This window comes from Nicotiana tabacum, chromosome 3 (genome assembly GCF_000715075.1).
Source record: "Nicotiana tabacum cultivar K326 chromosome 3, ASM71507v2, whole genome shotgun sequence".
NCBI classification, from domain to species: Eukaryota; Viridiplantae; Streptophyta; class Magnoliopsida; order Solanales; family Solanaceae; genus Nicotiana; species Nicotiana tabacum.
Genome location: NC_134082.1, coordinates 116,615,348 through 116,627,719, shown reverse-complemented (window position 1 = coordinate 116,627,719; position 12,372 = coordinate 116,615,348).

The window sequence follows — 12,372 nt, the reverse complement described above, 5'->3', positions numbered from 1 at the left end:
ATAAATGGTTCTTGAATACATGGGACATGAATACATATCTAGAAAAAGAAAATAACAACGAAGAAGAAGAGAAAAGCATGGGTATCCGAAGTTACCCAAAAATTGAGTATCAGTTAAACTTCTTTTAAAAAATAAATACAAATTAAATAATAGTGACCAAATAAGGCGACCCATGAAATTTTTACCCATCAAACGCTGATCATATCCTTACCCTTTCAAACAGTTTCAAAAAATCTCTCTCTCTCTCTCTCCCTAAGGGAGGAATTGAAGAGTTGATGTGGCCTATCTCATAGTGAGGAATTCTATTTATTATTTTTCCTCATTTTTTCCCTTTTTCAAACCATTTATCTTATTTTAAAAATCTACATCCATATCTCACACCTCATCATTGAAGGTTGTGACTTTTCAAGTCCATAACCCCAATTATTTAATGTGTTATAGATTACATTTTAGGTTGGGGCTTTTGGAATCCATAATCCCCATTTGTTCAATGTGTTATAAAATATATATTTTCTTCTTTTTACTCACTAAACTATATCTTTCCAACGTTATGAGGTTTTATGACTTAACTCTCTCAGCTTTGCCCTATTTCATTAGTTAGATCTAATTCTCGCAGTAGTATCAACAAAAGCATACCCCACATATTGATTTAGTCATGTATCTTAGTTTTGAATCTGACAAGTTTTGGTTCCTTGCTCAAGCTTACAATCGCTAGGTATTATCAAATTTTTTCCTTCAAAACAAACTTCGTGTTAGTATCTTGGAAGGAGGGCTGCTCCAAAATCTATTTTCATCTTGTAAAATCTTCTTTATTTTCTTAACTGGTCCCTTATTTTCCTCTTGATCTCTCAAAATATGCTAAACTATTTAGCCTTCCTTTATTGAGTGGAGGATAAGCTTAATTAGCTGGTATTATGTGCTCTCTGCTTTCTATTCTCAAAGTACCACTGATACCGAACTCGGATACTTGCAATCTCCATCGTTCATGATATGTTGACAGTTTACATTATATTGCCATGCTAGAACTTGGCAACATTTGCTTGTACACGTTATAGATCTTAATTTTTCTCCTCATCCATCTCTAGACTTTATGTAAGGGTATGGCGTGGTCCAGTATACAATCATGTCTCAGAATCTATCCTATTTCTATTACCACATCTCGTGCTTTTCTCAATGAATATAACCATAGCCAAAGCCTAAAAGAACTTTCTTTGTAAATCACATCCGTCTACCAAGATGACAATTTTGTAGAGAAATGACTTCTGTTGTAAGTGTTGAAAGTTATTTTTTTCTTCTTATGAAAAGTTATTTGTTGAGGAAAATCTACATATACCTATATATGTTATGATGAAGGTGACTTTACACTTTAACTTTATTATGTTGCTGTAATAGAGAAAGGTAATGAAATTTTTTAACGATTATAAGAACTTATTGCAATTTATCAATTTAAAAAAGGTATATATAAGTTAGAAATGATATCACATGTTTTGAAGGTCAGTAAACGAAGAAGTTTTTTCGTGAATATAGTTCCAGACTGATCATTGCAAGAGGAGCGTAACTGCCTCTGGTAAATTGAAGAATTAAAAAATCTTGATTACATTCATCAGTAAAGCTTTTTTGAGGATATGTATTATACTTTCTAATTTATTTTTACAGTGAGTAAATATTAGGTTAATGATTTATTTTTTTAAAAATGAAGTGGAATTATATGAAACAATTCGCATTTTACAACCTTATTAGTCATGATAAAAAAAAGTAACAATACCTCTGTGGATTTGACCTTTTTTTATCAACAAGAGCTGTTAAAAATTCTAACAAATAAAGAAATAATTTTTATTTTTCATGACCCCAAACTGGACCCGGTCGTGATGACGCCTCTCGTGAAACAAGGACAGCCGACACAAACCCTTAAGCCATTTAAAAACAGTTATAATAATTGATTTTTAAGTAATAAATAACTATAAATCCCAAAATAAAAAGTGAAATAGAACAATTGCGGAAACAACACAGTTCGACATCGGGGTGTCACCAGTCGTGAGCATCAAAACATCTGTCTAAGAGCATGATAAAGACTACACAGTCTATTACAGAACTAGTACAAAGGAAAGTAAAGATAGGGAGGCGAAGCACTGGGCTGCGAACGCCAAGCAGCTACCTAGTCAACTCCGAACAGTCTGCTGGAAAGCAATCAGCCCTCGCTAGCATGACCCGAGACTCCTGAATCTGCACATAGGGTCCAGGGAGTAATGTGAGTACGCTAACTCGGTAAGTAATAAAAGTAAAGGCAACTGAGCGATAAGAAAACACGTAAAACACAACAAAATGCTACAAAGAGGAAGTATAAAACCAAAACAAAGCAATAAAATAGTAAAAACTTGTAGAGGCACCTTAGTTCAATAAAAACCTCTTTAAAACCTCTTTTAGCAGCTAAACGAGTGAATGAAAAGCAGTGAGAAAAGATAGACACATAAAAATCAGCCCCTCGGGCAAAATACCAATAGAATCAACCCCTCGGGCTATCTCACAATCATTCGTATCAGCCTCTCGGGCAATAACATAGAACAACATCAGCCCCTCGGGCTATATCACATCTCACACTGGGTACTCGCGCTCACTGGGGGTGTACAGACTTTGGGAGGGTCCCCTTACGGCCCAAGCGCAATAATAAGCCATCTCGTGGCATAATCAAACAGGCTCTCGGCCTTATATCAAGCCATCTTATGGCGTAACAACTCAGGACCTCGGCCTCATAATCATGGATCAGTATAATACTATTGTGGAGCGCAAACCCGATCTTATAGTATCCTTACAACACAAACCCTCGGCCTTACTTAGTCAGAATCTCACAAGCCACACGGGCAACAGTAAAACATGATGCTCAGCCCAAAATGTCATTTAAAATATCAAAAATGAGTAAAGATGACTGAGTTGTGAAAACAGTAGAATATAGCATGACTGAGTATAAATACGAAGTCAAAACAGTGAGGAATAGTAGTAAAATCCCCTAAGGGTCCAAACAGTTGGCACGAGGCCCAAATATGGCATTCATCCCAAAACATGACGATAGCAAACAGTTTTCAATCAAATATGCAGTTAAACAGTCATACGGGATGGACTAAGTCACAACTCCCAATGGTGCACGACCCCACGCTCGTCATCTAGCATGTGCGTCACCTCAAAGTAGCATAACGATGTGATATCTAGGGTTTCTTACCCTCAGGACAACATTTACAATTATTACTTACCTCTATCCGGTCCAAACTCTAGCCCGCGATGCCTTTGCCTCTCGCCTCGGCCTCATCTCGCGTCGAATCAATCCAAATCAGAATTATGATGTCAAAATATGCCAAGGTAACGAAGCCCATGCAAAACTAATCAAATTACAACACAAATCCCTAAATTAAAAAAATCCGACCCCCGGGCCCACGTCTCGGAATCCGATATAAATTACATCAATAAACTCTTTATCCTCCCACGAGTTCATCCATATCAAAAGTACCAAAATCCGACCACAAATGACCCCTCAAATCCTTAATCAGGGTCTCCAATTACAAGTCCTAGTTTCTTCAATATTTACCCACCAATTTCTATAAATTTCAAGCCTAATCAATGAAATAACACCATAGGAACGAGTTTTATATTCAAAAATCTTACCTCAATGAAGTTCCCTCTGATTCCCTCTTCAAAATTCCCCCAAAAGCTCCAAAATCGATTTAAAAATGGTGAAGAAAGGCTGAAAATCGCGAAGGATGAAATATATACTTTCTAACCCAGGGATTCCGCACCTGCTGTCCTTTTCCACTTTTGCGGTTCTGCTTCTGCAGTCTAACCCACCGTACCTGCGGTTTTCAGTTAAAGTCCCAATTCTGTATCTGCGACAAAATGCCCACACCTGCGCTATTGTAGGTGTGCTCCAGTAGCCTCTTATGCGGTTCCAGCTAACTTCCCTCTTGGCCGCATCTGCGGCTTGCCTTCCGCTTTTGTGGGCATCGCACCTACGGCCTCCCAACCGCAAGTGCGGTTATGACAGTAACAATAACTTCACCTGCCAAACTCAACTCCAAAATCTCCCGTCAACCATCCGAAATCACCCCGAGGCCCCCGGGACCTCAACTAAAAGCACGAACAAGTCATATACCACTATCCAAACTTATACCAATCTTCAAAACACCTCAAACAACATTGAATCAACCAAATCACATCGGATTCAAGCCCAAGGTTCCAAAAATCTTCCGAATTCCGCTTTTGATCAAAAAGTCTATCAAACCACGTTCGAATGACCTGAAATTTTGCACACACATCCTAAATGATACAATAGACCTATTGCAACTCTCGGAATTTCATTCCGACCCCTATATCAAAATCTCACCTATTAACCGGAAAACGCCAAAATTCCAATTTCGCCAATTCAAGTCTAAATCTTCTACAAACCTCCGAAACACGTTTCGATCACACTCCTAAGTCCCAAATCACCTCCTAAAGCTATCCAAACCATCGGAATTCACATTCGAGCCCTTTTTCACATAAGTCAACATCCGGTTGACCTTTCCAACTTAAGCTTACTCAAAAGAGACTAAGTGTCTCAAACCTTACCAAAACCTCTCCGAACCTGAGCCAGCCGACCCGATAACATATAATACAGATGAACAAGACAATAAGAAGCAGAAATGGGGGAAACAGAGTGGTAACACATGAAACGACCGGTCGGCTCTTAAACAAACGTTCGTCCTTGAATGAGTCAAGAAATATACCTGAAGCCTCAAACAGGTGAGGATATCTGCTCTGTATCTCCCGCTTGGTCTCCTAGGTTGTAACGACCCACCCGGTCATTTTGCCTTCTAGAACCTCGTTCCCTTAAATAAAACTTCCCGTGCTTGCTTTAGCTAATTTTCGACTTGCGGGGACGGTTGGTTCGGGATTTGGAAGAGTTTGGAGTGAAATATGCCCATTTGATTCCTTAGAATTTTCTTAAAAGACTAAGTTTGACTTTGGTCAACATTCTAAGCAAACGGACCCGGATTCATGATTTGATGGTCCCGGAGGGTCCGTGGGAAAATATGGGACCTAGACGTATGCCCGAAATCGAATTCCGAGGTCCGTAGCCCGAGTAATGATTTTTTTAGAAATTGTTAATCTGACGTTCTAAGGATTTAAAGAAACTAATTAATGATTGATTTCATAGGTATCGGGCTCGTATGTTGGTTCCGAAGTCTGGTACAGGTCTAAAATATCCTTTAAGACTCGCTTGTAAAATTTGGAGTCAATCCGAGTAATTTAAGGGCATTTTGGCCCGTTAGAGAAAAATTTAGAACTTGAAGTTCATAAGTTTGATTCATTTGGATTTAGGGGGTGATTCCTAGATTTAGCGTTGTTTCTGGTGTTCCGAAGGTTCGAGTAGGTCTGTCTCGTGATTTCAGACTTGTCAGTATGTTCGGGCGGGGCCCGGGAGCCCCGAGCGTCAATCGGATGAGGCTCGAGTGAAGTGAAATTTTTTGAGAAGAGCTGAAGCTGCTGCTTTTGTCATAATCGCACATGCGGTTGGTGGACCGCAGGTGCGAGACAGAAGTGGTTCTTTCATCGCAGATGCGGCCTAGGGCAGGCTAGGCTAGGAACCGCAGAAGCGGCTCCCAAGCCGCAGAAGCAGCTCCAAGACCGTAGAAGCGGTCCCAGCCATTTTAGCCCCTTTCGCATATGCTGTCCTCTTTTCGCAGATGCAGAAATCGCTGAGACAGTGAGGTTCATTTAATACGGGTTCTAAGTCATTTTTATCACTTTTTCACTCTTCCATTGGCGATTTTAGAGCCTTTAAGAGAAGATTTTCATCTAGCATCTTGAGATAAGTGTGTTCTACCTATTTCTAGTTTAATAATTTTGTCTTGGGTAGATTAAACACTAGCATTAAGGTGAAATCATGGGGTTAGAGCAAAAACCTAGGGTTTTAAAGAAAGTTAGATTTAACCACGAAATTTGCTATAGAATAAATTAGAAATTATATATTATCGATCCTTAGGTTATAGAGAACAACTTCCTTCGAAAAATTTCAGAAATCCGAGCATGTGGGCCCGGGGTCGGATTTAAGGAAACTTGTGTTAAAGGTTGGGAAATTGCTTAAATAGCTAGAATTCGATCTTGTGAACCTATATTGATTAGTTCTTACCTCATTTAACTAGTTTGGGATCGTTCGGCTTCGAATTGAGGGCTTGGACTCGTTCTTGGTATTGGAAGTGCACTTTGAAGCGAGGTGAGTCTCCTTTCTAACCTTGTAAGAGGGAATTCTCCCCATAGGTGTAATAATAGAATCAATTGCTATTATATGCGGGGGGGCTACGTACGCACTAGGTGACGAGAGTCCGTGCGTAGCTACTACTATGTTAAGTCCAGGTAGTCTAGGACCCAAAAGCATGCTCTACGTGATATTCTTGTAACTTGATGATAAATTCGGATTCGTATAAATTATTTTGATTAAGGTAAATGAGACTAGTGGAGGAACTTTATCCTGTTTGTTTTTTTAAAAGAGAATTTGGATATTCCTGTGAATAACTACCCCTCCGATATATATATATTATTGTCTGCTTGTTGATGAGCTTATTTATAGTTGACCGCGTCACACGTGTGATTCATGAGCTTGTGATGATTTTATTTATGTTTGACCGTGTTGCACGTGTGATTCGCGAGCGGGGTAATAGATGCATCTATGGTTCGAGCCGTTTGACCCTCGGCAGTGCACAATTTATTTTTATGTTGGATTGGGTCGTACGTCCCTCGGTGTTATTTGTGCATGATTTCCTTAGCACTTTCTCAATGGACAGAACTTCATATATGCCTTGAAAATGTAAATGGATACCATGACATTATTTGGAAAAAGAACTGTTACTCATTGCCATAAAACGTTAATAAATTGTGCTATCTATTCTTATTATAAATTCTTCTCATATTATTTCACCCTAGTAAGTATCAAGTCGACCTCTCGTCTCTACTTCTTCGAGATTAGACGGGATACTTACTGGGTACATATTGTTTAAGTACTCATACTACACTTTTGTACTTAATTGTACAAGATCCGAGGCAGGTGTATCTGGCTATCAGTCTGGTGCGCATCCTTGAGCGGACTCAAGACTTCTACGGTGAGCTGCTTCCCTCCCTTGCCATTTTAGCAGCCTGAAGAAGTCTTTATTATGTATTTTTGCTGTCTATTCTGTTTCGGACAGTAGGATAGTGTGATTCTTTTGTATATTCTACTAGTTGCCCACAGCTTGTGACACCAGGTCTTGGCACACACATTAGTAGACTGTATCATTTTGGGGTTGTATGATTATTTGACTTTATTAATTATTTTTGATTTTTATTTCAACTTAAAGAATTATTTCAACTATTTTCGGATAAAAGTAAACGAAAGTTTATGTAGTATTTTCCGCGTTGGCTTGCCTGACAATGGTGCTGGGCGCCATCATGACCTATTATGGAAATGGGCGCCATCATGACCTATTATGGAAATGGATCGTGACACAGGTAGCCTCCTCCACGGGCCGACCTCTCCACTACACCTTCACTGAAGCTATATCCTTTGACCTCAACTTTCAAACCTGACGCCCCAAAATAGCTACTGGCTCCACATCATAAGTCAAATCATCATCTAACTAAACCGTGCTAAACTCCAATACATGAGACGGATCACCAATATACTTCCGAAGCATAGAAACATGAAATACCGGATGCACACTCGACAAGCTGGGTGGCAAACCAAGCTCATAAGCCACCTCCCCAATCCTCCGAAGTACCTCAAAAGGCCCAATGAACCGAGGACTCAATTTACCTTTCTTCCCAAATCTCATAACACCCTTGATGGGTGAAACCTTCAACAGAACCTTCTCACCAACCATGTAGGACACATCCCGAACCTTTCTGTCAGCATAACTCTTTTGTCTCGACTGCGCTGTACGAAACCTCTCCTGAATCACCTTCACATTATCTAAAGCATCCTGCACTAAGTCTGTACCCGATAGTCTAGCCTCGCCCGACTCAAACCAACCAACTGGAGATCTACACCGCCTCCCATACAAAGCCTCATAAGGAGTCATCTGAATACTCGACTGATAACTGTTGTTACAAGAAAACTCCACGAGCGGTAGAAACTGATCCCATGACCCTCCAAAATCAATGACACAAGCACACAACATGTTATCCAACATCTGAATAGTGCGCTCGGACTGCCCGTCCGTTTGAGGGTGAAAAGTTGTGCTCAACTCAACCTGAGCACCCAACTCTCGCTATACAGACCTCTAAAACTGTGAAATAAACTGAGTGCCCCTATCTGAAATGATGGAAACTAGGACACCATGCAAACGAACAATATCCCGGATATAGATCTCTGCCAACCACTCTGAAGAATAGGTAGTACACATAGGAATGAAGTGCGCGGACTTGGTCAGCCGATCCACAATCACCCAAATAGCATCGAACTTCTTCAAAGTCCGAGGGAGCCCAACTACAAAGTCCATGGTGATCCGCTCCCACTTCTACTCTGGAATATCCATCTGCTGAAGCAAGCCACCTAGTCTCTGATGCTCATATTTCACCTGCTGACAATTGAGACACCGAGCTACAAATCCCACATTGTCCTTCTTCATTCTCCTCCACCAATAATGCTATCTCAGATCCCGATACATCTTCGCGGAACCCGGATAAATGGAATACCGCGAGCCATGAGCCTCCTCCAGAATCAACTCCCAAATCCCATCTATATTGGGCACACATATCTGGCCATGTATCATCAACACCCATCATCACCAATGGTCACATATCTGGCATCATCATGCTAAACTCTGTCCTTAAGGACAAGCAAATGAGGATCATCATACTGGTGCTCTTTGATGCGATCAAATAAGGAAGACCGAGAAATCACGCAAGCCAATACCTAACTGGGCTCCGAAATATCTAACCTCATGAACCGATTGGCCAAGGCCTAAAAAACAACTGGAAGAGGTCTCTCCCCAACTGGAATATATTTTAAACTCCCCATACTTACCGCCTTCCTACTCAAGGCATCAACCACCACATTGGCCTTCCCCGGATGGTACAAAATAGTAATATCATAATCCTTTAGCAACTCCAACCATCTCCGCTACCTCAAATTGAGATCCTTCTGCTTGAACAAGTACTGGAGGCTACGATGATCAGTAAACACCTCATAAGACACATCATACAAAGAATGCCTCCAAATCTTCAATGCGGGAACAATGGCAGCCAACTCCAAATTATGAACATGGTAGTTCTTCTCATGGGGCTTCAACTGACGAGAAGAATAATTAATAACTCTACCCTCCTGCATCAACACACACCCAATACCAACTCTCGAAGCATCACAATACACAGTATGTAAACCTAAAGCTGATGGCAAAACTAACACTAGAGCTGTTGTCAAGGTGGTCTTGAGCTTCTGAAAGCTCTCCTCACACTCATCCGACCACATGAATGGAACACCCTTTTGAGTTAACTTGGTTAAGGGTGAAGCGATAGATGAAAATCCCTGAACAAACTGACGGTAATAACCTGCCAAACCAAGAAAGCTACAAATCTTTGTGGCTGAGGATGGTCTGGGCCAATTCTGAACCGCCTCTATCTTCTTCGGATCAACCTGAATACCTTCGTTGGACACCATGTGCCCCAAGAAAGCCACTAAACTGAGCCCAAACTCACATTTAGAGAACTTTGCATAAAGCTTCTCCTCCCTCAATCTCTCAACACAACTCTCAAATGCTCCGCGTGCTCCTCCTAACTATGCGAGTACACCAGAATATCATCAATAAAAACTATGACAAATGAGTCGAGATAAGGCCGAAACAGGCTGTTCATCAAATGCATGGACGTTGCTGGGCATTGGTCAGCCCAAAAGACATCACCAGGAACTCATAATGACCATATCGGGTCCTGAAAGCTGTATTAAGAATACCGAGTCCCTGATCTTCAACTGGTGATAACCTGAATGGAGATCAATCTTGGAGAACATTCTCGCTCCCTGAAGCTGGTCAAACAAATCATCGATACGATGTAAAGGATACTTGTTCTTGATTGTAAATTTGTTCAACTACTTGTAATCAATGCACATCCTCATCGTACAATCCTTCTTCTTCAAAAATAGAACAGGCGCACCCCAAGGCGACACACTAGGCCGAATTAACCCTTTATCAAGGAGTTCCTAAAGTTGCTCCTTTAACTCCTTCAACTCCGCTGGTGCCATACGATACAATGGAATAGAAATGGGCTGAGTGCCATGCACCAGATCAATACCAAAATCAATATCCCTGTCTGGCGACATGCCCGACAGGTCTGCAGGAAACACATTGGGAAAATCCCTCACAACAGGAACAAAATCAATACTAGGAGTCTCTGCACCGACATCCCTCACAAAGGCTAAGTAAGAAAGACAACCCTTCCCAACCATATGCTGGGCCTTTAAGAATGAAATCACCCTACTGGGAACATAATCAGTCAAACCTCGCACTCAATCCGTGGCACACCCGGCATAGCCAATGTCACTGTCTTAGCATGACAGTCCAAAATAGCACAACACAGAGATAGCCAATCCATACCCAATATCACATCAAAGTCCACCATACAAAGCAATAATAGGTCCACTCGGGTCTCTAGACCCCCAATAGTCACCACACACGACCGGTACACACGGTCCACAACAATAGATCGCCCACCGGAGTAGATACACGAACAGATGAAACAAGAGACTCATAGGGCATATCCAAATAACGAGCAAAATATGGTGACACATATGAAAAAGTGGAACCGGGATCAAATAACACAGAGGCATCTCTACGGCAGACTAAGACAATACCTGTAATCACAACATCTGAAGCAATAGCATCGGGTCTAGCTGGGAGTGCATAGAAACGGGCCTGACTGCCACCTAATCGACCTCCCCCTCTAGGGCGACCCTTAGCTGACTGACCTCCACCCCTAGCTGGGTGGGTGGGTAGTGGTGAAGTAACTGGTGCTAAAGCCGATGACTGACTCCTTTGATGAGATGAACCCCCAAGACGACGAGGATACTACCTCCACATATGACCCAAGTCTCCACACTTATAGTAACGCTCTGGTGTTGGAGACAGGGATTGAGGGGAACCCCTAGCACCGGAATGACTAGCAGATGCACCTGGCATGGAAGAGCCCTGAGTTGATGGAGCACGGGACAAACTCTGGGCTAGAAGGGCATTGAGTCATGACTGGCCCTGATGAGAACTATGAAAACCATGACCCGATGACGCCCCACAGTAACCTGGGCGAGCTGACTGAGCATGTCTGAATGGGCGACCTTTGCCATGCTGAAACTGACCCCTCAAAGGAGCAACACTATAACTACCAGATCCCCAAGGCCTCTTGGCTTCCCTCTCATCTCGCTCCTGACGACGAACTGACTCAATCTCGCGAGCAATGTCAACAACCTCCTCAAAAGTAGCACCAGACACGCTCTCCCTTGTCATGAGAATTCGAAGTTGATATGTGAGGCCATCAACGAACCTTCGAATCCTCTCTCTCTCCGTAGGAACCAACCAAACAACATGATGAGCTAACTCTGAGAACCTTATCTTATATTGCGTCACGGTCATATCTTCCTAACACAACCACTCGAACTGCCTACGCAGCTCCTCTCTGCGATACTGTGGCACATACTTCTCCAAAAAGAGAACGGACAACTGTTGACAGGTAAGGGGTGATCCACCAACAGACCTACACCTCTCATAAGCCTCCCACCAAGTGAAGGCAGCTCCAGAAAACTGAAAAGTAGTGAAAGAGACCCCGTTGGTCTCCAAAATACTCGTTGTACGAAGAATCCTTTGACACTTGTTCAAGAAACCCTGGGCATCCTCGCCCTCTGCACCACTAAAAGTCGGAGGCTAAAGTCTACCAAACCTCTCCAACCTGCGTTGCTCGTCCTCTGGCGTAGCAGGAGCTACATAGTCTTGAGCAGCTACAACCAGCTGGGTTGGATGTGCCCCTGGTGTCTGAAGTCCCTGCACGATCTGCTCAGGTGTGCGAGCGGCGGGAGTCTGAGTACCTCCCCCGGCCTGAGAAGTAGTTGTGGCAATAGTAACTGAAACTGCCTGAGCTAGGCCAGTGCATATTGATAGAATCTGAGCCAAGGACTCCTGAAGACCCGGAATCACAATGGGCATAGCTGGTGCCTAAGCTGGTACTGCTGGAGCGTCCACAACTGGGACCTGATCCTAAACTGGGGTGGCTGGTGGATCTGCAGGTGCTACCCTAGCTGCTGTGCGGGCCACACCCCTGCCCCTACCGCGACCATGACCGCGTCCTCGGCCTCTAGTGGCCACAACTGGTGGTACTGGTGGTCGTCCATCC